Source organism: Carcharhinus amblyrhynchos, chromosome 5 (genome assembly GCF_965287045.1).
Source record: "Carcharhinus amblyrhynchos chromosome 5, sCarAmb.v2.hapA, whole genome shotgun sequence".
NCBI lineage: Eukaryota > Metazoa > Chordata > Chondrichthyes > Carcharhiniformes > Carcharhinidae > Carcharhinus > Carcharhinus amblyrhynchos.
Window position 1 is genome coordinate 88,810,265 of NC_137328.1, and position 27,672 is coordinate 88,837,936.

Sequence of the window (27,672 nt, forward strand, 5' to 3'; positions counted from 1 at the left end):
CTCCAGCCAGCAGGCGAGACCCTTGTCACCTCCATCAAACACATGGTGGTTGAATATCAGCTCTGGGTTAAACAGAAAGACAATGTGCTTGTAAAATCTTGCCAGCTGAATTTGGCTTAACAGGTCAATGTCTTCCATACATTGTTCACTGTTTTTGCTAATATGGTCATGCTGGAACAGAAGATCATAAACTCTAATGAAGTGGGACTTTTTTTTGAGTGTCGTATGAAGCATGTTTGCTCAGTCAGGCAGTTTTGAATACCATCCATTTGAATTACTTATTAAGGGAAACATAACACTTGTATTGCTTGTTCTTTTGAGGCCGCAAATAATATTGCTTGGGTTACTTGTTAATCTAATGACAGAATGCTAATAATAATTTCCATATCTTAGCTCTGGCAACATAACTTGGTAAAAATATTCTTGTGTCTACATAAAAATCTTAATTTGGTTTCACCTTGCCATATAGTGTATATGATTTGAACACAAAATCTGTATCATTATTCAAAAATTAATATTAATTTCAATCAATGTTGAAATAAATGACAGTGAAATGTTAAGATTCAATATTATCAGCATCTGTTACCAAATAATATTTTGACAAAAGTAACGAACCGTGTCAAATAATTCTCATTTAAGTCTGCATTAACGTAGGTGTCTGGATTTTTGTGACCCAGGATTGAACACAAAGCAAGAAGTTGGCAATTTCAAAAACAATATTGTTTACACATTTAAAACTACAAAGGAGACATTGTTACGAGTAACAGTCTTCAAAATAAAACTTCTGAATGGTTAAGGCACTGATGAGATCATTGTGTTTGCACTGGCTGGACATGAGCACCTCAGAGCTAGTAATGGCCACTGTGCTTGCCAGAATGATGTTATTGCTATACTGATGTGAGGTTTGCTACAGTATAATTGTTACTTCTGGACCAAAGTATCATCATTGCATTTCCACAGATTATGGGGTTTGATTTTAATGTCACGTAGAAATGGGCTTGTCCGGTAATAGATTGGTTCCTAGTGAACATGACTATGGAACACAAAACTGCTCTTGACTCACAGTTTAATAATAGTGCACTCAACTGTATGGATCAACTCTGAAATTGCACTGGTGTTACAGTGCCTTCAAAAGTAGACAAATTTACAAACAGAGACATGTGAGTAATCTGGTTCAAAGTTTGCTTTAGTGTTTTCCAGTTTGAGAGCTAAAAGCACTAGGTGATAATTCATAACACCATTCATTGTATTATCTATTGTTATTTTGCACCTTGCAGGTAGCCTTATTGTTACTATTCATAAATGATACATGCTTTATTGTTAAACATTATTATGGCATTAAGTGTAATAGTATCGTAGAAACATTTTCTTCCTGTTGTGGAAATACAAAACAAGAAACATTACTGTGTTTAGGACAACTTAAACAAAAGGGAAACTGTTAAACCACATCTTTTCTTTTTCTTCTTTGACGTAAAGCAAACATTTTTTCTTTAGAATTTAAAGTAGTAGATTTGGCATGGCTTGTTGATTGGTATCGTAAATAATGTAACTCAGGTTTTATTCAAGTTTCACAGCTGTAATATATTTGCATCACTGTTGAGTGGTTACTCCTTAATCTACCTCTTTACAAAATACAAACGTCATAAACTGTACAGTTCAAATATTGAAACATTATGAAATATACTTACAATCAATTTGGTATATTATTTTCTGCTTGGTTCACATTAATATTTTAACTCTTTACCTGCTGGTGATAGAAGATTACAGTATGAATTTCAACTTGTTCCCAACAACAGTTTAACAATTAATACTCTGAAGACAAAACTTTCCATGTTTTTTTAAAAATGGAAAAACTGTGACAGAGAAAAACTTCCTTGTGCAACTAATCTAACTTAGGAAGCAATGTCAACCTACAAGTTGCAATGTATTAGCTACTAAATATAGTGTACTGCCGTAAGAATAATGTTCAGTTAGAAGTAAAACATTACTTTCTGGCATATGAAAGTAATTTAATTGGCAAAAAAATGATTTTTGGACAAGACTCCTGATTTCATTTTTCCATCTGAACCCTGTTCATGCTTACTTGGGCAGTACTCCTATTTCTCTTGCCAGAACTGACAAAGGTCTGCCTGTTAGTGATACCTTCCAGGGCTAAATTTACCCCAGAGTGACAGAAGCAGGTGGATGCAGGGCAACCAGCCACTTGTGCAAAGCATCATGCAACTATAGGTCAACATCGAAAGGGGAAAAAGACTCTGTCTTCAGTGTAGAAACAGTCCGAAGCAAGCTCATCCCGAAGAGGGGGGGTTTCTCTTCAAAGCCAGCTGGTCTGGCTTTTTCTTCAGGATTTCTTTTTTACCTGCAGTGTTTGATCATCCGAGCCTGCAGCAGGTGCTGCAGAGCATAGAAAGAAGGAAAGAGAACACTGGTGAGTTTTTGGACCAAAAAATGACAAAACATCAAAATTACCACATTTAGACTCCATTGTGTAGAAATGACCTAAAAGCAAAGAAAACAGTTATAGCCTATATAATAAGTGAAATATTCTTAAGTAGTGTTTTTTTAAAGTAATATGGTGTAAGTGGCTATGGCAAAGTACAAATACTTAAAAGTTTGAGGGTTTTATTGTGCATGGTGAGCAAAGGAGAATTTGCAAATAAAATGCTTCTATGTTAAACAAGTGAACTATGTTTAAGAAAAAACTGATAATATTTATGTTTTTAATTAAGTGACAATATGTTTAAATTTGACTTCCAGTAAAAATAATTTTTTTTATACTTGTATTTTAAGAGTCAATTATGCTGTACTAGTTATTATCGATCATGCTTCCTTTTGAAGCATCTAGGTAAATCTTTTTGTAGTTATCAGCTTACTCAGTGAAACTATAGGTGGAATTAGTTTTAGTATTTACTCAATAAAAAGAGTTTAAATGCTTTATAAAACCATAACTCTTTTATACTGCTGCCACAGACCTTCAACTTTGTTAAACTGTTCCTAAAATAAGACAAGTGTTATGTATAGCCAGCTTTGAAGTCACAAACAAGCATTTGATATCACATATTTATATTGAATATAATTACTGTAAATATAAACTTTCATTTTCATAGTTAAATCAGTTCTAACAGATGCACCAAGCCAATATGCCTAGATAGTGATATTAATCTGTGATCTGAGTAAGTCCAACAGCTGGTTATCATATGCAGATGCCATTGCAGTACATTCAAAACTTGTGTTTTGCTGTTTTTCTCAAATTCCCTTTTCATTTATTAGTATCAAAGATTAATTTCATTAAATGGAAACAGTTAAGATATCACCAGTGATTTTGTTTAAATCAATCAGATATAGTCCAAATTCCAAAAACCGGTTGACATAATCTTGACTTTGACATACATAATTTACAGCTGTCCTCTAGGTCATGCTACTAATGTAGACTTCAGCAGCACCAGGCTCTGTAGACTCACTGCAAATAAGAAATTGATACTTCATTGAATTACAGTGCAACATCGACTAACAACTACTTTATAGTTGAAATTTAGGACAGATGTGGAAGGAACATTACAATTCTGTCATTGGAATTTAACCGTCATTGAGAATAGAATGCAAAATCTTGCATCTTACATGGACGTTAACATTGCTTGCAAGGTCAATAATTGTGTGGGGTATATTGTAATGACTGAATGGTGCACATGAGCTTGAGACCCAATCTTCTTTAAATTGAACAAACTTATATCAGACTGGATTTTCCCCCTTTCTGCCAATCAACCTGATTGTGAAATCACATGAAGGAGAAAAGTATTCCAATCTACCTCACTGATTTCTATAAGCTGAGTTCAAATCTATGAACTCTTAAAATGCTTCAAATCATAAGCTGGTGTTACAAATCTGAGACTGATTTCTGGCTTCATATTTAATCTTTTACAAAAATTGTACCTTAGGGTAATCATAAATGTGACGAGGTTTTATTATTTCAATTGGCATTTAATTATTCTTTGAGATATTTTCTACGTGTTCCCTTTGGGCAGGCCACTTCTGAAACAGTTTTATGAGATGGTCTGAATTTATCATGCGATTTTGAGTTTGATTACAAAGTAGCCAAATCATTATATAATGCTATGACTAATAAAATTAATAATAGCAATAACATAAGTAGAAATAAGCAATGCCAAAGACAGGTTTGCAAACTCATTTGACCTCCCACACACACACATATATTTTATACAGGATTATACAATACCATTTTAAATGTAGGGCTTTTTTATTTGTGTTTCTTTGCATGTCAGAATCAGAAAACAGAATACAAACATGTTCCAGAGAGTCTGCTCTTTTAGTTTCCTTGCAAAAATGATTAGAGTTGCAAAGTGTGATTTGCAAAATATGTTTAAAATCCATTTTATAAATTTTGGATTAGACTCCATCACCATAAATTGTATCTTAGCTGCCAAGCTATTGGGTTCAATGGTCATGGAAAAGGGATACACAAGACATAGAATCAGAAGTAGACCACATGGCCTGTGGAGCCTGCTCCACCATTCAAAATGATTGTGTCTGATCTTGGGTTTCAAGACTACTTTTCTGCCGTCTCCCTGTATCCTTTGAATACCTGAGAGACAAAAAAGCTGTCTGCCTTAAATGTATTTAACAACGGAGCATCCGAAACCCTCTGAAACACATTGACAAAAATTCTAGTGAAGTTCTCTAAATCTTTAGCTAGATTTTACTTATTCAATCACTACACCACAATAGTGCTTGGTGTGGTGAAACAGCTCCAAAAATATTATAAAATGTGACTAAGAATGTTAGGTCAAACTGGAGAACAATCTTCAGTTTTGGTGAAGTTTATTTTTTCCCTCTGACCATTGACCCTCCTGTACTTGGTTATGCTTCAAGAATGCAGTGTTTCATGTTGCATTTCCATTTTTTTCCTCAATATGATTTCTCTAGGTCTGATTTTATGTTCACAGCAGCCAGTGTCAATATGTGTGTCATCTGTCCTTCCATTTGTTTCCAGCTTCCCTAGTTTGGCCATCTGATTTACAAAGAACTGTAGAGAAATGAGATCCTGTTTGTCAGGATGTGTGGTAGACTTCTTCCCCCAAACACCTCCCCCCCCACCCCGAAGGTTATACAACTGATAAACCTTATATCAGGATTACAACTTCAACATTATTTATTGCTTCTGTATTCATGTCAAATGCTATGGCGCAGTTAACAGTCCTGCAAGTTAATTCCAAGCTTAGGCCCGAAATGTAAAATGTATCTTTGATTTACTCGTCTGACATTGCACCTTCTAAGTGATAAGACATGTTTACTGACTCCGAACGGCTGTAGGCCAAATCGTTTCCTTTCTCTCCACATTTATATTTAATATACAACTAAATACTGCATGACATTTAGAAATGTGTTATTTGATCGTGACTATTATTGTTTTAAATTAGGTTTGTGGAGCTTTAAGAGGAAGACTTTATCTGCTTTCTTGCCATTATCGTACTATTCTGTTTACCCCTATTTATAAACCTGACGTGCTCGCTAACACATACAAGCAAGTGGGCGATCACTGCATCTTGCGTATTGTGGGAATGCAGTTCACATAAAACAAAACGAGTAAATCATGTTGAGTTGAGGGAGGTTGAAAGAAACGGCGAGAGTGTTTTACACTACAGCACTGAATTTATCATAGACTATCAGATAATGTGATTGATGTGGGGCTCTTGTGACTATAGGTCTTCCGAAAACTGCACGAAACTAAATGATTGTAATGTTGGATAATGGAAGTCAGTGGGCATACCATGTTCCTAGCAAAAACAATATTGTACTTTAGTATGCAGATCAAAGGCTGATTAAAATAGTAAGTGGAGAAGATTCCCAGGACCCTGTCAAGTGTTAAATCCGAATTTCATTTTGAATTGCTCCATTGATAACTATTGGTGAGATGTTCTCTGACTCATCTAAAGTTGCTAAGGACTAAAATAAATAAAATGGTTATTTTTTGACAGTAACTTATTACGCCTACCTCCCCCTGTACGTCATTTGGCAGGTTCTTTTGGTGAATTTGGGCGAGGGGGGGAGAGAGCGAGAGACTCTGTTTGCATTTAACTTTAATCTGTGCTGCACTGATATTAAAAGTAACAGTGTGTAGTGATTGATCGCCTGTGACATGCTGCTGCTGTGACAGAGTGCTGGATCTGCGGCAGCGGCGGTGCAGCTCCAGCTCCGCGTGCCGCTCAACTTGGCTTTGATTGACAGCTCCGCGCGCACTGACAGCCTGGGCACTGACGTCAATGGGGTGGGGGAGCGAATCCGGGCACTGAAGCAGGGTGGGTGGAGAGGGCCGGGATTAAAGGGTGGTTATTGCCCGATCGGGCGGCGGCAATCCTGTTTACCCGTCAAAAAAAGGCACTTTCCTAAAAGTTCACCCTGCCTCTTAATGGGTTCGGCGTTGTCCTGGAGGGAGAGGGCTGGCTGACATTTTATTCTTATCCCCAAATAACCCACTATCCTATTAAAAGCGAAGCTCGAGTTTATTATTTCAAAGCTCGACAACAACAACCAAAGTCCGCCAGTTGTTTTGTTTTAATATATGTGAGCATCATTAATAATAGCAGCAATTCCATAACGGGGCATAAATGCTACCTGGCCACTCCCAAGCCGCCCCCACAACAGTAACATGAAACCTGCCCTGGAACTCATTTTTTGTCAGCGGATGGTTACCTCTGAGGTGGGCGATGAGGGCGGAAACGCTGCAAACAACGGCGTTAGCGGAGGGGTATCCATGCGCAGGCAGGCGGGCCCACGCTCGCCCACGCCATCGCTCCGTTCGCTCCCGCCCCCTCCCCCCCGCGCGCGGGCGCGGGCGCGCGTTTGTGACGTTGCGTTCACCACGCGAACGAGCACAGCGCCGGCCCCGCCCCCTCTCGCTGGAGCTGCTCCTCCGCTAAATATAGAAGCAGATACACACAGACAGGGAGACTGACTAAAGCGAGCAGGGCTTTCTCTCTCTCTCCCTCTCTCAGAAATGGCTCTATCTATAGCTCTCTATATGTCAGCTTTTTAAAGTATTGTCTTTTTAAAGAAAAAAACAATTAATGTATACAAATCTCAGCCCTCACAGTCGATTTGTCTTCAGCTCACTGGTCAGTAAAAAAAATATAAACTTGTTTGCTCTCAAAAAAAACCAACATTGTAGCGCAGTTTTTAATGACTGGACTTACATCAGTAATTGTTTAATGCTTCAAGCTATATGGCAAGCAAATTACGGCCTGTGCATGTTGCTGTGTTTTAAATTGGCTTCCTCCCCCCCTCCCCTTTAAAACTTACCCTGTGCAAATCCGAGGAGGGAATTAAATGTTAATACTCTCTCTGTCATTGTTTCAGCCGTGGTTTTGTTTAATCTTTAATGTTCACATGGCCCGTAAACGTGTTGTTGTGGTGGTGAATGATGACGAGCTTTGCTCCGGCTGATGTGTTTTGTAACATGGTCGATTCTCTCTCGTTCTGCTTTTAATCCAAGGTGTCAAAAGAAGTTGGAGCTTTTAAAGTAACTTTAATCCGTCTTCAAGAGGGGGAAAATTGAGGTCGGGGAAGCAGCATCGTCGAGGTTTGTGCGGTAAGTGATTTTCTTTTGCTCCCCATTCTGCTGTGCGTAGACTTTTCTCTTGTTTCTAGATTGTGTTTTGACATGTGCGGTCCGTGTGAAACTACAGAAATCACACAATGACTAAAATGGAGTTAGTGTGCAATATACTGTATCTACAGATGCCAAGCCAGAATGGACAATGGCTCTTTCTCACTTTTAATTTACAGCTTTTATATTTGGTGCTTTCAGTAGTATTGTCAGACGATGCGATTAACATTTTCGGGTGGCATTCCTCTCTATGGCAATCAGAGCGCCAGTAAATATAATTTATTAGAAATGATTTAATTCTGTGTGAAGTAATATTGTAGAGAAGCTCTGATACAGTACATTTGATCATTGAATATATCAAGCATTGCTGCTTACAGTTACACGTTACTGACTAATGCAGTTGCAATGACAGCGTAATTTACACCATATCTGGCTTTACTGATTGTTATAGTTTTATATTTAATAGTTTGTAGTGATGGGTCGTTGGCAGTTCACTCTGAAAGTGAACATACGATGCTGTACATACTTTTCCATGCACTCAAAGAGTCACTTCCATTCTGCATTTCATCTTAGGCGGGGAGAGTCATGTTACTTGAATTATGTTGGATCTGTGGCAGAGGTTGTTTATTTGCGATTTCCTCAACTTTGCCATTACGACCAATCTTTATCTGTAGTGATTTGCACTTCCTGTGTTGATGCTGTCCAGAGAATTTGAATTCCACGCCGCCTGGGAGAAGCTGCTTGTTTTAATTTCCAAGTAGCTGTTTGATATAACAGGATTGTTGTAAGAGGGGGCCGGAGTCCTGGCGCAGTAGGAAACGCTTAGACAGTGGAATGTGTGGAGATCCTTTCCAAGTCACACTGCTGCGCAATATACTGAACCATGCAAAGCCTCGGTGTCTCTCAGTGCATCTACATCTAACTCATCATCATGGACAACCCTACTTTCATTCTGTAACTCTTTTTTCAAGCTACCGCTAATTTCATTCTTATTTGACCCACACATCTATCCCTTAATTTCAGGTTTCATCCCGATCTAAGTTTATTTTTTAAACTTTGTTACCTTTCCATTCATTTGGTTTATCGATGCATACTTTTAAATTAAGTCTGTTTTGCCAGATCATCTCAACGTGTTTCCTAGTCTTTCTGTACAATGTTAAGTGTTCACTCAAAATTTCAGGCAATTAATTGCGAGTGCAATGAAGCTGTGGTTTAACAGTGACTTGGTTTTGGTCCATGACAACATTAGAACAGTAACCTACATTCATTTGAATGGGGTAAAACTCGAGATTGCAATGAATTTGGCAACGTTTCCCCATAGTTTAGTAAGAAAAGGCCATTTTTACAAGCGTAACAAGGCGAGGGGAATCATGTTGTAGAAAGGGGCCAGTTATTCTCCGTGTTCTTCGGTCCCTGTAGATTTTTTTTACAGAATCAGACTAATGGCTGTAATACATTACATTGTACGCCAAGTTACAGAAATAGTGCCAACGTGCTGTCAGACAAGGTCATGCTCAACATTATATTATCAAAACAAAATATGACAAATCTCTCACAATATAGACATGGGGGCGATGAATACCTATTATACAGAGTAAATTAAAGTTGGTATGTTATATCAAGGTGAAAAGGAATGTAGTCAGCTTGTTGATCCTGCGATGAGAATCAGTATTGGTTAATCATGCGTTCTAAAGGAGTTAATATGTTTTCTGTCTTGTCTGGTGGCACGGTATTTGTTTTAGGAAAATGCTGAAGATTTGATCCCGCCCCCTTTCAAGAATGAAACTGATAATCCATAAAACTGGTTTAGGATTGTGGGAGAACACTGACTGGACGTTTCGCCTCTTCTTCCCTGCCGCAGAGTTTGTTTCAAGTGATACCTAGTGATTTTTTTAAAAACAAATATCAGCAGTGAATAGATCAGAGTTCAGATTTTTAACCAGCGGAGTCCACCGAGTGTGGTCGATCAAATAAGTTTAGACCTCCTCTCGCTTGAGTGCAGCACGCTAATCAGCTCCAGAGCAGGGAGATAATAAATGTAGCCAAGGATCAATCATATGCAAACCTTCCGTTTGGGAAAAGACCTCTTTCAGAGGAAAATTTGAAAGTGAGTGAAATTCCGGCATCAATTAGGCTCAATTTCGCGTCCAAATATTTAATGTTGCATTTGACTTTCTGCAGTACTTTATGATTGCCACTTGCGAGTTGGTTGTAAACTTCACTCCACTACCTCAATAGAGGCATTGCAAACTACTGCGACCAGCTGTCAAAAGTCGGTTTTTTTGTTCTGTGTTTAGGAGTTGTTGAGGTCGCGTTGTTTGTAAGATGAAACCTGTTACTTTGGGATGTCTGATGTGTAGTGTTGTTGATTACACCCAAATGTTTTGACCTTGCAATGTGTGCTCCGTGTTCCTTATTTGACGTTAACACAAATGAACAAGATATTGACCCTTTGTACACGCTATTTCTTCTTCTGGGGAGTCTGACATTAGCATATTGCCTACCGTAAACTATACCTTTAAAGCTATCTTTTTTTTCCAAACCCTCTGACCCTTTATTTCAAAGGTAATTGTCCGTGTAGTATGCGTGAGCTTCCACGTAGTTTTGAAACGCCCACCACAAATCATTGTACTATTTGAGTGGAACACATATATTAGAAAAATCTTCTAAAAAAAAGTGAGTGAAATCGAAATGATTAAAGGATCAGACTTGTCAGAGGTCAGAGCATTGGCGCAAAGCCAACCTTTGGGAATTTTGACTAGGTGGAATGAGCATTTTGTCATCACAAACTTGAAGAACGATTCCTTGGCGCTGATTTTGGTTTTGAGGTTACTTCTATTTCCTGGTGTCTCTGTGTGAGTACATAGGTAGGCAGGAGCCCTGGCGTGCCAGCCTGGGAAATGACTACTACAGTTTGTTTTTGCTGGCAGTGGGTATGGAAGTGTTGCACAGGGAAGATGTTAATGTGGACTATAGTAAACGCAATTTGTGTTGGTTTAGTGATAGACCTTCAAGATCATCAGTGTACATTCTTGCAACCCAATTTTTTTGTAGCTCTTACTTTGTATTTCCATATTTTACTAGTTACTTTCAGATGCTTCTTAGATAAACAACTTTTTGATGCTCTTTTGTATGATGTGGCCTCTCTTTGCCTATTTAGTTTGCAGCAAATCGATAACTTTTGCCTCTCCCCTTCCTAACCACACACCCCATTCTTCCCTGCTCCAACTTGTACTTGTACATTAAACTTACTTCTGGGTTTATAATGAAGTGGAGTTCAGGTGGTTACATAAAAAAAACATATGGGAGAAAACAACTTCCCCACGGCTGTTTTGACTCGTAAAAAAAACTCCTTTGTTTCATTCAAGGCCAAAATAAAACACATTTAGCATCTGTATCCAGCATACAAACCTTATGTTTTGTTGGAATTTAGTTAATCGAAAAAGGCATTCGCTAAACCATATAAAGGCAATGTACATACGCCCACAACCTTTTTGATATTAGCATGATGCAGTTATGTGGACTTGAATTTTATATATGTAAGGATGTTTTATTCTATGGGAATGCAGCATTACCAGGTATTTTAAAATAGTTATATTAAAATAAGCAGTTATTTTGATCAAAATCTACAATGAAATTAGTGAAAGAAATGGGGTTGCGTGCATTTTTAAAAATGTTGCAGTGTGTAGAATAATGGTAGTACCCTTGAGTACAGTTTTGATGTTTGGACAGTACAAAATGTGTCACTGGATACCCAGAAAAGATGACTAGATAAGAGGATGCTATTGATGGCATGATGTGACATTGTAGCTTAGTGTCAAGGCTTGTAGGGCACTATTTCAAAGCTGACATATAATTATTGTTCAGATGTTTATTGCGTTGTTCAAGAACTTTAAGTGTTTAGAAAATAATATCAAAAGATGACAATATTTCCGAATGTTCTAGTTCAAGTTTTGAATTAATAGTTAACTGTGGACACATAATCATAATTTAAAAAAAAAGATGCATATTGCTGCACAGCATAATCTCAGGAGCATTTAGGTTTTGAGGCAAGAGTTATATCTAGACTATCATTTTTTTTGTTGAATCAAACATGATATAGTACTGTTAATAATTGCTTATTGTTTCTGTAGGATTACTCCATAATCTGTTCTTGTTCAAGGCAAATTCATAGCATGTGGACATGTGATTAGAGATATATTCATTAGTACTTTAATCTTGTAGTCACACCGGCATTTGCACAATGAATGGCAAACATTCAGTGTGGCCTGTCATCTTCAAGAAATCAGACAGGCTTTCACAGGCAATTCATGAAAAACCAGCAGTGACAACAGAGTCTTATGTATCGTACAAAGGAAGGATTAGGCGGTTCACGTGTCATCCTGATTGGCCAGAGACCGGAGCCGATTGCTGGGGCATGGCAAGGCACACTCCAGTTTCAATTGATTATCATGTGAGGAGACAGTATCCCTGCTGGTTGGCCTACATAGGTTGTAATCTAAAACTGTTAAAATCAAATCTATACTGTACCTCCTTCAGTTTACTGCAGCTATTTCTCTGAACTTGATGCGTAATTACTAAGCTAATGGTTACAGAATTTTCTTATGCCGTATTATTTTTAATTGTTGTGAAAAACTGAATTGATATATGTGAGCCTTTTGGACACACATAGCACAAGATCCCCAATTGCAAAATTATTATGCAATATATATTTAAACATTTGAATTTCATGTTATTTTCTAATAAGTATTAAAAACATTTAAAACTAGACTATTGGTTTTAAAATCAAGATAGAGCTGAGTGAAGAAGAATGCTAGTGTGATTGCCAGATATACTTCCATTAAAGATTTATGACAGATACATTTGTAGAACATTACATTTGAGCTACACTATCTATTTAAATGTAAAGGAAATGATGGGAAGTAGAATTACATATCATTTCATTCTGTCTACATGGTAAATACACTATTTTGCATTAATAGACAGATAAATTAAACTGCTCTATTATATGGTGCATAGAGACTAAATTAGGGTTTTAGTGCTTCTTAAAGTCAAAATTATAAGTAGCACCCCAGGAAGCATGTAGAACAAATGCAAGAAGATCTAGACAAATCAGAAATGTCTTATTCAGAGAATATGCTATACATTTGTAAATTTTTCTAACATTTGTTTTTAAATATTATGTTGTACTGTGCAACCAAGAAAAACAGGTAGTGCTTTAAATTTGTTCAGCTTCATGTTGTACAAAATATTTCAAAAGATATTTTAAGTTTATATGTTATAATAGTATTGTGTTCATTCTGTGATACAATTCTGAAAACTTTCTCAGATGATTACAGTTTACCGAGATTATATTATGATGGGGTATTTGTAAGTATGCAGTTGTCAGTTGAAATCATATTTTAATGTTTGAAATACTATATGTCTCCTGTTGGTATAAGATACCAAAAATCATTAACACTGATGAAAAATTTATACAAAATGTTAATGTAGGCGGTTAAATCTTACACAGAATTTCTTCGCAAAAGTTATACCTGATGGAACTGAATGGCTTTTTTATGATTAGCTTTTTTCCAATGATTAATTTTATTGTGCATGACTAACCTGCAGAATTTAAATTTGAGCTGAAACACATAATTACTACCTAATTTGACTCTTATTTTGATGAGTGTTTACTTCAGTTGTAAATATGTTATGCTTAATGTGGTCTTACTATTGTTTGACAAGCTGTAATCGTTTATACAATGATATTTTAGTTCCCTGATTGCACTTGGAAAACTTCACTGCTACATTTTAGATACATACTATGATGGTTCTATAGCTTCTATTTTATTCTTGAGCAATGCAGTGCTGATAAGAGAAACAGAATTTAGCAATAAAGATATATCTATAGCCTTCATTTTTGTTATCTTCAATATTTACAATTGAAGAGAATTATTCATTTTTTAAGCTATGAAAACATGTATAAAAATTAATTTGAAATGTATGTTGAATCAAGTATTTTTAACTTTATTCTTCAAATATTGGACATATTGGAGTCCTTTGTGTCAAGGGATAGCAAATTCTGTGACTTTTAAACACTCAACCCAGCCTGTTGAGGTGAATTACTGTTTTTCATTGTGTAAGTTTGATGGCTTTTTCTCCCTCCATTTAGGCCTCCTTGTCCTATTCATGCCATAGTTGGATGATAGCTAACTGGAATCTATCACCCATGTTCCATTAGGTCAGTAACCAATTGCAAAAAGATGCAGGAGACTGTGTATTACTGAAGATTCAAATTAGAAAATGACTGACATGAGGAATTTATTTTTATGGGCATGATTCTAAAGTTTTAAAATTACAAAGCATACCCTAAAGAGAGAAGGATTTGCATTCATAAAGCACTTTTCATGACCACCAAACATCTCAAAGCACATTACAGCAATGGCTGATAATGACCAGATAAATCTGTTTTTGCAGTGTTCATTTGACGAGTAAATATTGGCCTGAACACTGAGGATAACTCCTGCTCACCTTCAAGATAGTGCCATGGGACCTTTTAGATCCACACAAGCAGGGAGATGGGGCCAGAGTTTAACATCTCATCCGAAAAGCGGCATTTCTACAGTACAGTGCCTGCTGTTAACATTTCATAGTGTATAATGTTTTGGTTTTGTGTCAGCTTGGCTCAGTGCTGGCACTTTGTTTTTCAAGTCAGAAGTTTGTGTTTTTAAACCCCATCCAGGATTTGAATGTAGGATGATGCCTCAGTGCAGCACTTTAAGAATGCTGCACTGTTGGAGATGCCATCTGCTATTATAGTTGTTACACCAAAGTTCTGTCTGGCTGTTTTTGATGTAAAGGTCCTGCAGCACTCCTTTGAATAATCACAGCGAATTTTCCCAGTATTCTAACCAACTTTCCTCAACACCACCTAAACAGGTTAACTGGTAAATAATCTCATTGCTGTTTGTCAGACCTATCTGTATGGTTGCCTTGTTTGCCTAATAACAAAAGCAACTATAGTTTAGAAGTAATTCATTAAATGTGAATGTTTTGAGATATCCTGTGGGTGTAAAGTGGGCTATATTAGTGCAAGTTTTTTATTCCTTTATAAACATTCCAGTTTAGTTTTGTGAAGACAAATCATAGAAAAAATAATTTGTTTAAAACAAATCATAGATCTGGGTCCTGATTAGCTACTGGATAATAAGTCACTTCGTTTAACAAAACATTGGTTGGGTGACCCAAGGAAGTGATAAGGCATCAAGTGTATATAGATTCTTTTTGGCACTGAATATATGAACAATGATGGACACAAAAAGAATTCTGATCCATCAGCCTTCCTCCGTTTTGAATGGAATAATTATCACGGCCCTTGATGGCTCAGCCAGTTCATTGAGGAAGTAGTTGTACTGTTTAGATCACAAAGGCCTCAGGTTTGCAAGGTGGTCTGTGCTGAGTTGGCTGATGTTGGCAGCATGGAGGTTACTAAAATTGCTCTTGGTCTCAGATTAGAAAGAACAAAAGTCAGTCAGAGTTTCAGGTTTCAGCTCCTGATCGCTACCCAGTAGCACTTGTTGGATATGTGCGTGTCTGGCAAAAATGTGTAAATTGTGGCCTTCTGGATTAGAGACGAATAGCAAGGGAGATAGAATAACTGCTTTATGTAAATTATTTTTTAATTCACTTTGACACTTGGTGCACATAATAAAGAGAAGGAATTATTCATTGAAGTTGTGCCCAGCACTTTAACGTTATCTGGAGCTATTGTTAGCAAGTGCTTTTGAAGCAAACTACATATTTAGAACATTGCTGCATGTAGAGTCATAGAATCCTACAGTGCAGGAGGCGACCATTTGGCCTATTGAGTCTCACCGACCACAGTCCCACCCAGGCCCCATTCCCGTTAACCTCATGCATTTACCCTAGCTAGCTCCCCTGACACTAAGGGGCAATTTGGCATGGCCAATTCATCTAACCTGCACATCACTGGAATATGGGAAGAAATTGGATCACCCAGAGGAAACCCACGCAGACACGGGGAGAATGTGCAAACTCCACACAGAAAGTGAACCAAGGTGGGAATTGAACTCAGGTCCCTGGCGCCATGAGGCAGCAGGTGCTGCTATGCCACCCTGCCGCATATGTGTATGATCAATTGTTTTTTTGTACTGATGAGCATTTTGACTAGTTTAGTAGTGAATATTCCCTCTGACTTTGTTTTACAGTGTGTGGCCAGTTTGTTGCATTGTTTGGTCCCTTTAAGATTTAAAGCATAAGCATGTTTCTTAAAGGGAATGTTTCATGTGCATGACTGATTTGTTCTCAGCACAGCACATGCTCCACCACTGCACAGCCGCTCATCAATGATAGTAATGCCAAATTCAAAGAATACAGATTTTCTATCTTGCAATATATTTTCAGACCTCATCGTCACATAGTTATTTTTCATATATTAGATTTTTAGGCATGTTCTGATTATTGATATTATATGATAAATCCCCATGCAGGAATGCAGTGCCATGTGTGAGAATCGCAGAATAGAGAAGGAGGCCATTTGGCCTATTGTGTTGGTGTCAGTTCCCGGCAACTCAGATAGCACCATGTTTCTGCCCTTTCCTTATGGCTTTGCATTTTGTTTTCTTCAGGTGTTTACCCAATTCACTTTTGAAAACCACATTTGAATCTGCCTCCACCATATAGTCAGGCAGTGCATTCGACTTACTGTGTAAAGTGTAGAAGAGCACAATTTTGAAGTACCCACTTCAGTACACTGTAAGCAAAGAATCCATTGTACACCATATTCCTAAAATAGTTTTGTAACAGTTTTGAAACACACTATTGCTTTATTGAATTCCGCCCTTCCCATTATATCAAAAGTTAAAATCCTAAGAGGGCCCGATTTTTAACTAGTAAGTGATGGATTTTGAATGGGTTAAAATCTCACCCCTAATCTCAATTTACTAATATGATATAGCCTGTTAGGAGCAAGGTAAATTGTCTTCAGTTCCACTATCCAATTTGACTAATGCCTAATTGACACAAAGCCATTGAACAGCTAGCAACTCCTGAAATTACTAAAACAGGTATCAAAATCAATTGTATAAGTACTAACTTAGTTCCAAGTTAAAATTTGTCTTCGGTGTTTTTTAAAGAAAATCTTTTTATTTGGTTTTGGCTCGTTCCTACAATGGCCAATTTCACTATCTTAAGACCCACCGAGCCTGAGATTACAAAAGCTGACTTTGGCTGTGTTGAATATATCAAATGGTTGGTGAGCTAAGCCTTATGATTTGTTTTTCTTGGCTATTATTGCACATGAAAATATGCCAGTTAACCAACTTTTCAGAAGCAAAATGCCTTCCTTGTCTCTTTCACTACTACAATTATATTAAGTTTTTAACAATAAACATAATATATTCCATACACAATTCAAACTTCAGCAGGAGGATAATGCTGCTTCTCTTTAGTGTCTTCCACGATTAATGCTAATTGTTTAAATAGATTAGTTTACTATTTGACTGTTGACCAGTTACTGAATGCTATGGGATAGTTTATACAAGTGTCTTTCTATGCATTTCCTCTCCCTTATTTTTGGTCAGTTGCTTTCCTTCTTCAAAGGTCTTTTCCATTTATGGTCAAGAGATCAAGCATGTGACATGGCCATAAGCCTCTGCCAATTCTGCTCTTAAACTGACTGCAAAGTATGAGGGAATGGTGTTGGACAGTTTTATTTCTGATTATTCCTCCTTCTCTCCTCATGGAAAAGTCCAGCCTAGAGAGATTGAGATTTCCTCTTGTGTAAACTGAAGCTTCATTTTGATGTATCATCATGCTGCCTTCCATTAATGATGTATGTAATTATATACCGGATACAGTGATATAGTGGCTAAGGTACCAGACTAACATAAAAGTTGTGAGTTGGAATCCCACATGGCATGTGTGAAATTGAATTAGGTAAATCTGGTATTGCACCAAAAAGAGGAAAAAAAGTGACCATTGAAAACAGCTGGTTTGTCATAAAAATCCAGCTGATTTACTAACAAGAAGGGAATTAACCACCACTACCTGGTTTCGGTTTACACATGCCTCTGGCAGTTGACTCTCAAATGACCCACTAATAATATTACTTAAGAAGGCCCACCATCATCTTGTCAAGGCAACTAGAATATGGTGACAATAGTGAATAAATATATTGTAATGACAAACCTGTTCAATTCTCTTATCTAAAATGGTGACATAATATTGATGTACAAATTACACACAGAGCAAAAATAAGTTATCTAAAATTAACAGCTGTCCCAAACTGCACAATATATAAGTAATAACCTGGAGTATGAAGCTAGTCTTAGTAAGGTGATGATGAAACTACCACTGACTGTTGTAAAAACCCATCTGATTCATTAATGTCCTTCAGGGAAGGATATCTGCCATCTTTATCTGGTCTGACCTACATGTGACTCAAGACCAACAGTAATATGGTTGACTCTTAACTGTCCTCTGAAGTGGCATAGCAAGCCCCTCAGTTCAAGGGCAGTTAAGGATGGGCAACAAATGCTGGCCTTGCCAGTGAGACCCACATCCCATGAAAGAATAAAGAAAAATTTTGCCTGAATGGCAAATGTTTTTGTTTTTATTTCAAATTTCTAGCAACTGCAGTATTTTTGTGTGTTATTTTAAGTGGTTTCCCTATTAGCTACTTAAGTTGCTTGTATAATGATCATCTTCTTGCATCCTCTACTCAAAGGCAGGTTCGATCCATATTGCCCTAATATTTACCATGGCTAGGGCAAGGAGCAGATTCTGAACCCACTCCAGCTGGAATGGGGATTGAATCATGTACTGTTAGCACCAACCTGATCCACACGGTCTATTTAGCCAGCTGGCCCTCAAGGAGTCCATGTTGTTGAGGCAACAGGCACTTTTGCTTCCATGTTGTAGCCTGGAGCTATGGATAGTAATGGTCAGGCTTCAATAACTTTCCATCACATTTCTCCCATTCCTACCACCTGCCATTGGCTTTTGTAAGTTTGATACTAAACAGGTCTGGCTGCATTATGAATGTTCTTTCCTTGGCCATCAAGTCCTGGAATGGGGCTTGAATCCAGAGCTTCTGGCTCAAAAGGCAGGGACGCTACCCACTGTGCCACAAGACCTCTTATCTGAACTATGATCCTGTGCATTTAGTTCAACATGAAATCTTTTAGCCTGCAGCTTCTCACTGTTTGGCTGTTCTGAATTAAACGTCAATAAGTTACTCTTGTTACTACTTTTTAACTATTCTTTTATTTTGCACAGTAAGCAAAATTTCTACTGCCATGTTAGTATTACGCAGAAAGCATGGATATTGCACATGTATTTAGGTTAGTAGATCAAGTAGCCAATTAACACAAACTAATTGATTTTTAGAACTGATTCCCTATTGAATGAAATGCATTCATCTTTCTAGTTGGTTATACATAATCATTACTAAAATACATAAAACACACAAAATATTGTAATTATCCAGATAACAAAATAAAAAGTTATATTTGTGCAATATAATTTTAAGGCACATGACATTGTACCATGCTGTTTGTCTAGGTCACAAATCTTGTGTGTATTTCCTTATATCAGGGTTATTTAATCACAGAGTTAAACCATTTCTGTCAGTATCACTGGTTTTTAAAAGTAGTTAACTTTGTATAAATTACATAGACTGGCAATATTTTATTCAAATTATTACAAATGGTCCAAGTTTTAGATCATAGTTTATCTGAAGCCTCAATTTTGTGAAGCATTGTACAGTAACTTTGTGTGCAGGACACTTTTATTCAGCATACACTTACATTAAAAATTTTTGAAAAGTTCACAGTGTGTATATCATTGACAAAAGGGTATGTCATATATTTTTCTATTGAATTTGTAATACCTGATTACATTTTTAAAGCATACTTGCAATTTTACTGGTTTTTAAAGAGGACTTTCAATTAGAATAGATTAATTGGGCACAGTAGATCAAAAAAAGATTTTACCTAAAAAGTCATGAGTGAAATATTAGCTACTTTTTAAAATGTGTATATAGGTTTGAGCTAAATCTTGTTATGCGTTCCTCGCTGAGAATGCAGACGTCCATTAGATTGTTGAAAGAGCTGTACCCCAGGGGAAACACTGCTTGATTGACTGCTGTTGTTCTGTGATCAATTCTGTCAATTGCTCAGTGCCTATCAACACAAGATAAAGATGCCATCGGGATGGGTGTGGAACACATGGCAAGAGTTGGCATGGATGGGGCATGGGGAGTGTGTTGGGGTGAGGGCACTTGAGGGGTGAGGACTAGAGAGCTATTCTTTGTTCCAGCTATGGTGATGATAGCATAACAAAGTCCCAGAGCATTCAGGTGGATCTTTTCAGTAGCTTGCCTTGACACGCAACAACTTGTTAGCTCCTGTGGCTGCCTCTGAACTCCTTTTGATGATGACGAGCCCGATTCCAGTTAGTACCATCCTTATCCCAACCCCGCAGTGAAAATCCCAACTTTGCTGGCACTTTCTCCTGAGGTGGGCAGGCCAAGCTAGGAAATTTCCTAACTCCATTACCCTCCTATAGGATGAAAAACCCACCTGTTAACCTTAGTTCTCACCAGAGATATTTCCTAACCTGCTAAGTGCTTCCATTTCACCACTTAAAATAAACTTCACATTGAAAAATAATGTATTTAATTTTGAAAAATAGGACTTTTTATCGGGGTAAAAGGAGATTTCTAGGACAAACATTACCCGTTGTGCTTGTCATACACATATCATTCAGTAAGAAATGTTTTCCGTCAATCTCTCATTCAAACAAAATATCATTTTTTTCATTTTTCATTTAAATTAGTGATGAGCACATGAACTTCGTCTTGAATCTGAACTATATCCAAACTGCAACATTGCTATTTCCTATCCATTTGGTTACCAAGTAGTGACCAAATTTTTTCTTGCGGCAAAACGTCCAACATGAGTGAAGCTTAACTCTATTAAACCAGATTCAGATGAAGTCAAACCATGAATTATCCCCATTTAATTGTCACTGCAGACAATATGACAGTATTGTATGTGCAGTTTACATATGTGATACATTTACAGATTCTGGTAATCACATTTTATGTATGGGTTACACTGTAAACCCACAGTTGACCTTCAACCAATCCTCCAGGCACATGCATTTCTCTGATGCACTTGGGCAATTGATGCTTTTGAATGCTACAAGGATCTTTGGTTTCTTAGGGTCAATGGTTTAAGCCATGATAATCTATATTAGAGCATTTATCAGAGTTTGAATTTAATTCAGCTTTAAAACCATTATGATTGAGGTGATCTTGCAAAGCTGTGGCTCTTTGCAAGATTGACTTTCAACACTAATGAATATATTTACTGTCATATGTAATGATGGAGCTGTATCAAGAGATTAACCCTTTGGGAAATTGAAAGCAATTTATCTTCAATTAACAGAATAGTGTAACAGATGAGATAAAGCTTCAACAGCCATTTTGATCTTAAAAATATCATTGGTTCGTCACTTTTGTTTGGTCATGTATGTTCACAAAAGCATATAATCACCCTATATTTCAAACAAATAGATTTGTAAGGCAAGTACATTACTTTGATAACACTGTTGCAAAAAATAAAATATTCTACAAATAAATGTTTCACGTGCTTTGAAAGAGTTACTCTAAAAAGCTGCTTATTAGTACAACACATTCTAGGTTTTAAGATTTTTGTCAACTTTTGTAGCAACTTTTCAAAGCAAGTCAAAGATATGCTTATGGACTAGTTTAATAACACTGCATGGTAATGTTTTGTAGCATCTGTTATATTACAGAAAGACATTCCAGCTTCTGAATCTGTTTATTTAGAACTTGGTATGAATAAATTCTTTGTGAATATATTTAAAGTCAAACACCAAACTGAACTGCCAGTCAACAAAATCCCTCATTGTACTTTGTCAGATGGAAATAAAGGAGAGAAGTTTATTGAAACAAGTTTTAGCACTTTTGGTGGAGGCCTTAACTCTCTATGTGATGAAAAAGGATGGAAGCTCTTTTTATTTCATTAGTGTCACAAGTGGGCTTACATTAACACTGCATTGAAGTTACTGTGAAAATCCCCTAGTCGCCAAACCCTGTTTGGATAGACAGAGGGAGAATTTAGCATGGCCAATGTACCTGACCAGCACTTTCAGATTGTGGGAGGAAACAGGAGCACTCGAGGAAATCCTGATATGGGGAGAATGTGCATACTCTGTACAGACAGCGACCCAAGCCAGGAATTGAATCTGGGTCCCTCGCCGTATAACGCAGCAGTGTTAACACATTGGCTACTTTCAATTAGCTCCCATAAGAACTATGGACATATTGGACAGTACTGAATGGAGACTCTTGGGGGAGGGGTGGTCTTGTGAGACAGCGTGAGTCCCATCTTGCCACTTCTTGAGAAGGCCTGCTGGAATAAATGCTAAGCAGGCATTTAACTGTACAATAGTGGGACCTTACTGCAATCAGGAAAGACAGCTGCTGTCCAACCAAGGGTTTGCAGCGCTTTATTGATCAGCACTGCAACCAATGAGCTGGTGGCTGTTCCAGTTAAGGCATCTGAGGCCTAGCACTGAGGCCACAGGTGAGTGATGGCAGGAGGGGGGAGCACAGCGAAGCAGGGGAGTGGCACTCAGTAGGTCCACGATCTGCAATCTTGGTTCCTTGATCAGGCACTGAGTGCTGCTTTAGAACAGAGCCCACCCCTCCTCCCCACCCCCAACCGCTTGAAGGCATGCAAACACAAGCAAACGTGCCAGGATTTACTTTTCAGGCTCTTGGCATGGCATGTCCCTTGCCTGCCACTGGGCTAATTGCCCATTTAAGGACTTTGATTGGTGATGGGGTGGGGGTGGGGGGGGGGGGTGTGGAAAGACCATCCAAAAGCCCAGACAGCGCCCCCCCCACCCACTACCAAACTCACCAATGGAAAATATCTTAAATTCTGCCCTTTAGATGGGTTTTTGGAGTAGCTTTGGGGATGGACAGCTCATTTACTATTGTGCTGAGTAGCATCTGTATCCTGAACATCCGCAGGTGAAGCGAGGTCCTGGTGTTAGACATGATGAAGCAAGCACAAGAACGGATCTTATTAAAGGATTAGGGAAGAATAACTCAAATTTAGAAGAGGCTATCAACAGCTTCAGATTATATTGTTGAAGAAGTTTAAAACAAATAAGCTTGGCCCTTTGCAGTTTATCTTTCAATTTCACTTTATTGTCCATACAAAAATTCATTTAATGTTCATTCTCATTTGTTAAAAAATTACATATAAATTAACAATAAAAATAAAACTCTCCCTTTAATTAAAATACATATTTAAAAACTATACCAATGCATTAAAATAAGTCAGTGAGCCACAACATAAATGCACATCCTCATCCATACATCAAACCTCTTCTGAAAGTTCTTAGAGGGAATGGTACAAACGAGTTCAGTAACCAAATTGTCCTGCATCTGAGGGATTGTAGCCATTTCCCTGAATGTATCCAATAGTAACACTGAGGCAAGCAGTCATTTTCATTGTTCATGACATTATTTCCATTCGTCAAAATTCTTTGAGAGCAGATTTCATTCAGAAAGATCTGTTCATCAAATACTCTTCCTGCCTGTTCCATAATCTTTGTACCCATGAAGAGTCTACTTTCCTAAGACAACTGCGTGAGGATATAGAACTCTGAACTACAGCCACAAAAGAGTTTCATGATTGTGGAATCGATTCAAAAGGATTTTAATTTTCTGATGAAGTATAATTGTGTATGATCTTGGTCCTCACATCTGTACATTATCCTCTCCAATTCAATTTATCATCTAATTTGCTACATAAACACTTGTAGATTGTAACTATTTCAGTGTTCATATCATTGACCTTTATGGGAATAATTTCATTAAATGGTCTTTTCCTAAAGTCTATAACTAATTTTTTTGTTTTCTTTTGTTTTAAGAGAATTATTATCGCACCATTTACAGACTTCCCCACTGAGTTCCTACAGTTTCCTTTGTTATTCCTTACGAAACCCATAAGTACCTACCGTATTATCTGCATACTTCAGGATTGTTATGTCATTGTACTCTGATTGATAATCATTCATATAAAGGACAAAAAGTAAAGGTGAAAGTACACAGCCCTGAAGAGAGCTAGTATTCATTAACATGGGCTCCGAATAGTGACACCCATTGGGTCCTGTTGTAAAGGAAATCATTGATCCAAAGAGTAGGATTGACATCAACGTTTCTCAATTTCTCAATAAGCTTGAAAGGTTGTAGAGTATTAAAACCTGCAGAGAAATCAACAAAGGCAGCTCAAGAAAATTGTTTCATCTATTGGTATGTTGCTGAATCAAGTGAATCGAGGTTAGAACAGCTTCATTCACTGACATTTTCTTTTTGTTTTTGCTTTGTTGCTTAATACAAGGGTGGTAGTAAGTGCTGGTACTAATTTCAGAAATTTGCTCTACAATTTTTTTTAATTGGTATGTTAAAAATACTTAAAATATGTACTTTACAGATATGTCAGTGGCGACTCCTGAGGCCTGGTTCATTATATTATAATCAGTCAGTCAAGACGTACTGTGTACCAGTATGAAGAGGGGATCTTTCCATGTAGTAACCACAATAGTCTTGGAAGAAGTTGGATCTTCTAACTGCTTCTGGTCATTAACATCTCTTGGTGAGTGAGATGGAATGAAGCCACTAATAACAAGGGAGTTTTTTTAGGGATTTCATTTGTTGGTGATTTAAAAATGATATCAAAACATAATTACCTTTCACTTGAAAAAGAGATTTACAGTTAAATACAATAAATTAAATTAGATTGGATTCTGAGCTGTTTTCTATCAGTTATCCTCCATTGCTTTCATTTTTATTTCTATGCAAACCACAGAGGTAATACATTCATAATATCATAATAAATCCAGAAGTGTCAACAGAATTTATCTGGCTTCCATAAATGCTAGTGGCTAATGTATTTTGTCATACAAGAACTTTATTCTGCGCTCCGTTCACTAGTATTATTATTGTTGTCAATGAAGTGGTCGCACAGATCTCACTGTTTGGAAGATAGGCTTTTGCAATCCTTGTTTTGAAGTTATATTAAACATTGTAATCTATGTTACAATCAGCGAATACATTGCGTACTAACCTCTGTATGATACAATGATTAAATGTAAATGTACTCCATGTTTAACATTTTAAAAAATGTCTCTATTCTGCTCCAGTATGTAACTCTTCCACCTTATTGTAGACACAAGTATAAAGCCAGGTTTCATTTTCAAATAGTGTATTGAAAATTGTTGTCCTTTCAATCTCTTAATGGTGTCTGAACAAGACATGTATAGTTTCATCAGTAAAATTATTGCACTAAGTATGTCAAAATGTATCGGACTTTTAGCTTTTGGTGTTTATTAATAAAGTTTCACTGGTAAGATTTCCCCCCAAAAAATATTTTTTTCAAAGCAAAATGGTCTGCGATCTTTGATTATCGCAAAGATTAATGCTCCGATTTTCTATCAAATTCCATAACAATTTTAACTTCTTCTGATCCTAGAACAGTTCATTTATGTGGATGATTTTATCAAATAGATTTATTATATAATTCAGTTATGCAACACTTGTGGTAGTAATATGACCCATGTAGAAGTAATGAGGTGGATATTGCTGTGCTAATGTGGTTTCTATATGAATTTTATAGCTTTGCTAAACACTTGTAAATCAAAACCATATTCTTCATTGTTTATCTTTGTAATCGTAGTGAATCTGGTTGCCTGAACAGTATTTTTAACCAATTAAAAACATTCTATATAAGCAGAATTGTATTTCATAATTTGGATTTTGCCTACTGTTTCATTTAATACACTATTTCAACTCTGGGATGTTTGTAAGATCTCACTATATTCCAAATGTACAACTTTTTAAATATTTAAAACATGAATACATTTTCACTTCACAATTGAAGTGAAACATTAGCAAATGATTTGCATATTTGCTCAAAATTTTGTGGCATAAAACATTGGCATTGTATGTAGCATTAACTAAGTTTTTTGAACAATCACAATAAAGCAATAGATTAAAAAATAAATTTAATAGAAATGCTAAGCATATATCTATTAATATGTTCAGCCAGAAAAGGCAAGACAATATTTCCACTGTCATCAGGCTCTTTCCCAGCAGATGTATGCAATCTGCTCTGCTGTCATTAACAGGGCTTATTTTGTGAAAAGAACATGTCAGAACATGCCGTTGTGTTTGCTCTTAGAAGCTTTTAAAATGATGACCGAAGTTGAGTACGAGGTGGCCTACTTTCAGTTTCTTCATATTGTAGAATAATTGATGACACTTAAAGGTAGTATTTCCTTTCTTTTACCTTGATATCCTTACCATAATTTGGCATGCATTACATGTCATTTTACTGCCAGGAAGATAGCTGTTCAAGGCTATCACAGTCTCTGTGCCCACCTAAACATTTGTTTTCCTCTCTCTCCCCCCCCGCCCCCACTACTCAAAACTAAAGAATTAAATTATCCATTTTGGCTCCCCATCTTGTTGACATTGTTAATGACTCTGTGTACTCAGGAACTGTTCTATTACTATTCAAAGTGCCAATTCTCACAAAGCCCACCCAGACCCATTCAATCTCTTCAACATCATTGCATCCCTAATCTTCCTTTCTACTGTACAATCCTCAAATGTATAGTTTCCTGCAAATTGTTGGCACCATCTCAAAACTCATATTCGATCCCTTCAGTTTTGTTTCTGCCCTGCTGACTGCAAATCAAATTCAGAAGTTGGCATTATTTGTGACTGTGATGCATTTTCTTTCCTTGCCCTCCTGCATCTCTCTATTATTTGACTATGTCATGCTTCTCTTTTCTTTCTTCCATAGTCCGACTTTGTTGCACTGTCCAGTGTAGTTCCATTCCAGTGGATAGGATTTTATGGCCTTGCTCGTCCCAAAACTATAAAATCCCACCCGAGGTCAACAGAGCTTCTTATTGTCCTCTGGCCTGTTCCGATTCCCTTGGTGGGCGGGGCAGTAAAATTCCAGCCAGTGCGGCTGGTAGCAAGTAGCTCAGCCAAAGAAATGGCTTCTTATTTGGCCCCTCAGTATCAGTTGCATATACCTGCAAATAATTATCCTTGGTCTCTTCTCCTTCCTTGTTTACATGCTGCTCTTGGTAACAATGGTTGCAGGCAGGAGGTCAGTTCAGCTGTAGCTCATCACAACTTCCCTCAATCCTGGCTTCCTCTGTGCTATTCAACTGACAATCTGACAGCAGGGCAACATTTTCTCCAAATAAACTTGTAAATATCATTGTAATTGCTTTTGGTACTTACCATGTCTTTTCTTTTATCACTGACTCCACTGCCGCCTTTTGGCAGCTTGATTAGGCCAAACCCACAGCATCCCACTTGAGACAGGATCCCACATTTTTTCAACCTACTTTACTTCAATAATGCAATATTATGCACCTCATCCCTATCTCAGTCCACAGTTGCTTAATCCTTATTCAAATTTGTCACCTCCTAACTCGTGGAATATTTTCCTCTCCATTCTCTCAATGTTCTGTAAACTTCAATGTTCAAAATTCAGCTGCCCAATATCCTCCTCTGCCATAAATCCTGCATGAACAGCAATCTGCCTTACAGACTTACATCAGTTCCCTGACCTTCATTGCATTGAATTTAAAATCCTTTCACTTGTCTTCAAGTCTCTCCACTGTCATATCTTGACCTATTCTGTCTCTGAAATATTCTCCAGCTTTATATCCCTTCCTACTTTGATTTTACTTTACTTTGATTGAGCTTTTGTATGTTCTTTCTCTCTCTGACCCCATCTCATCTTGACCTTATTTTCCAAATTTCCATCTTTAAATCACTAACTCTTCACTACCTTCTCTATTTTACAAACATTTTAAAAGCTCACCTTTTTAACCAAATTTTCAGTCACTTTACTCACCTCTTCAATCTTGGCTCCACGTCTTCCTACTTTTCATCTATTTTCTTTAATTTCCTCCACCTT

At 37.2% G+C, this 27,672-nt stretch overlaps 1 protein-coding gene across 8 annotated transcripts in view; it reads left to right on the top strand.

The window, feature by feature from the left end:
* The first annotated feature begins 2,230 nt into the window (after positions 1 to 2,230).
* Positions 2,231 to 27,672, top strand: part of mef2cb (myocyte enhancer factor 2cb) — a 238,311-nt gene continuing 212,869 nt past the window's right edge. For 3 of the 8 annotated variants that reach the window (XM_080189147.1, XM_080189153.1, XM_080189154.1), the window contains exons 1-2: positions 2,233 to 2,428; positions 7,508 to 7,603. The gene's annotated coding sequence lies outside the window, so the exon portion shown is untranslated. Of the gene's footprint in view, positions 2,429 to 6,956; positions 7,131 to 7,507; positions 7,604 to 9,471; positions 9,729 to 27,672 lie in introns of those variants that run through there. The other 5 variants (XM_080189151.1, XM_080189155.1, XM_080189150.1 and 2 more) reach the window with 5 other exon arrangements.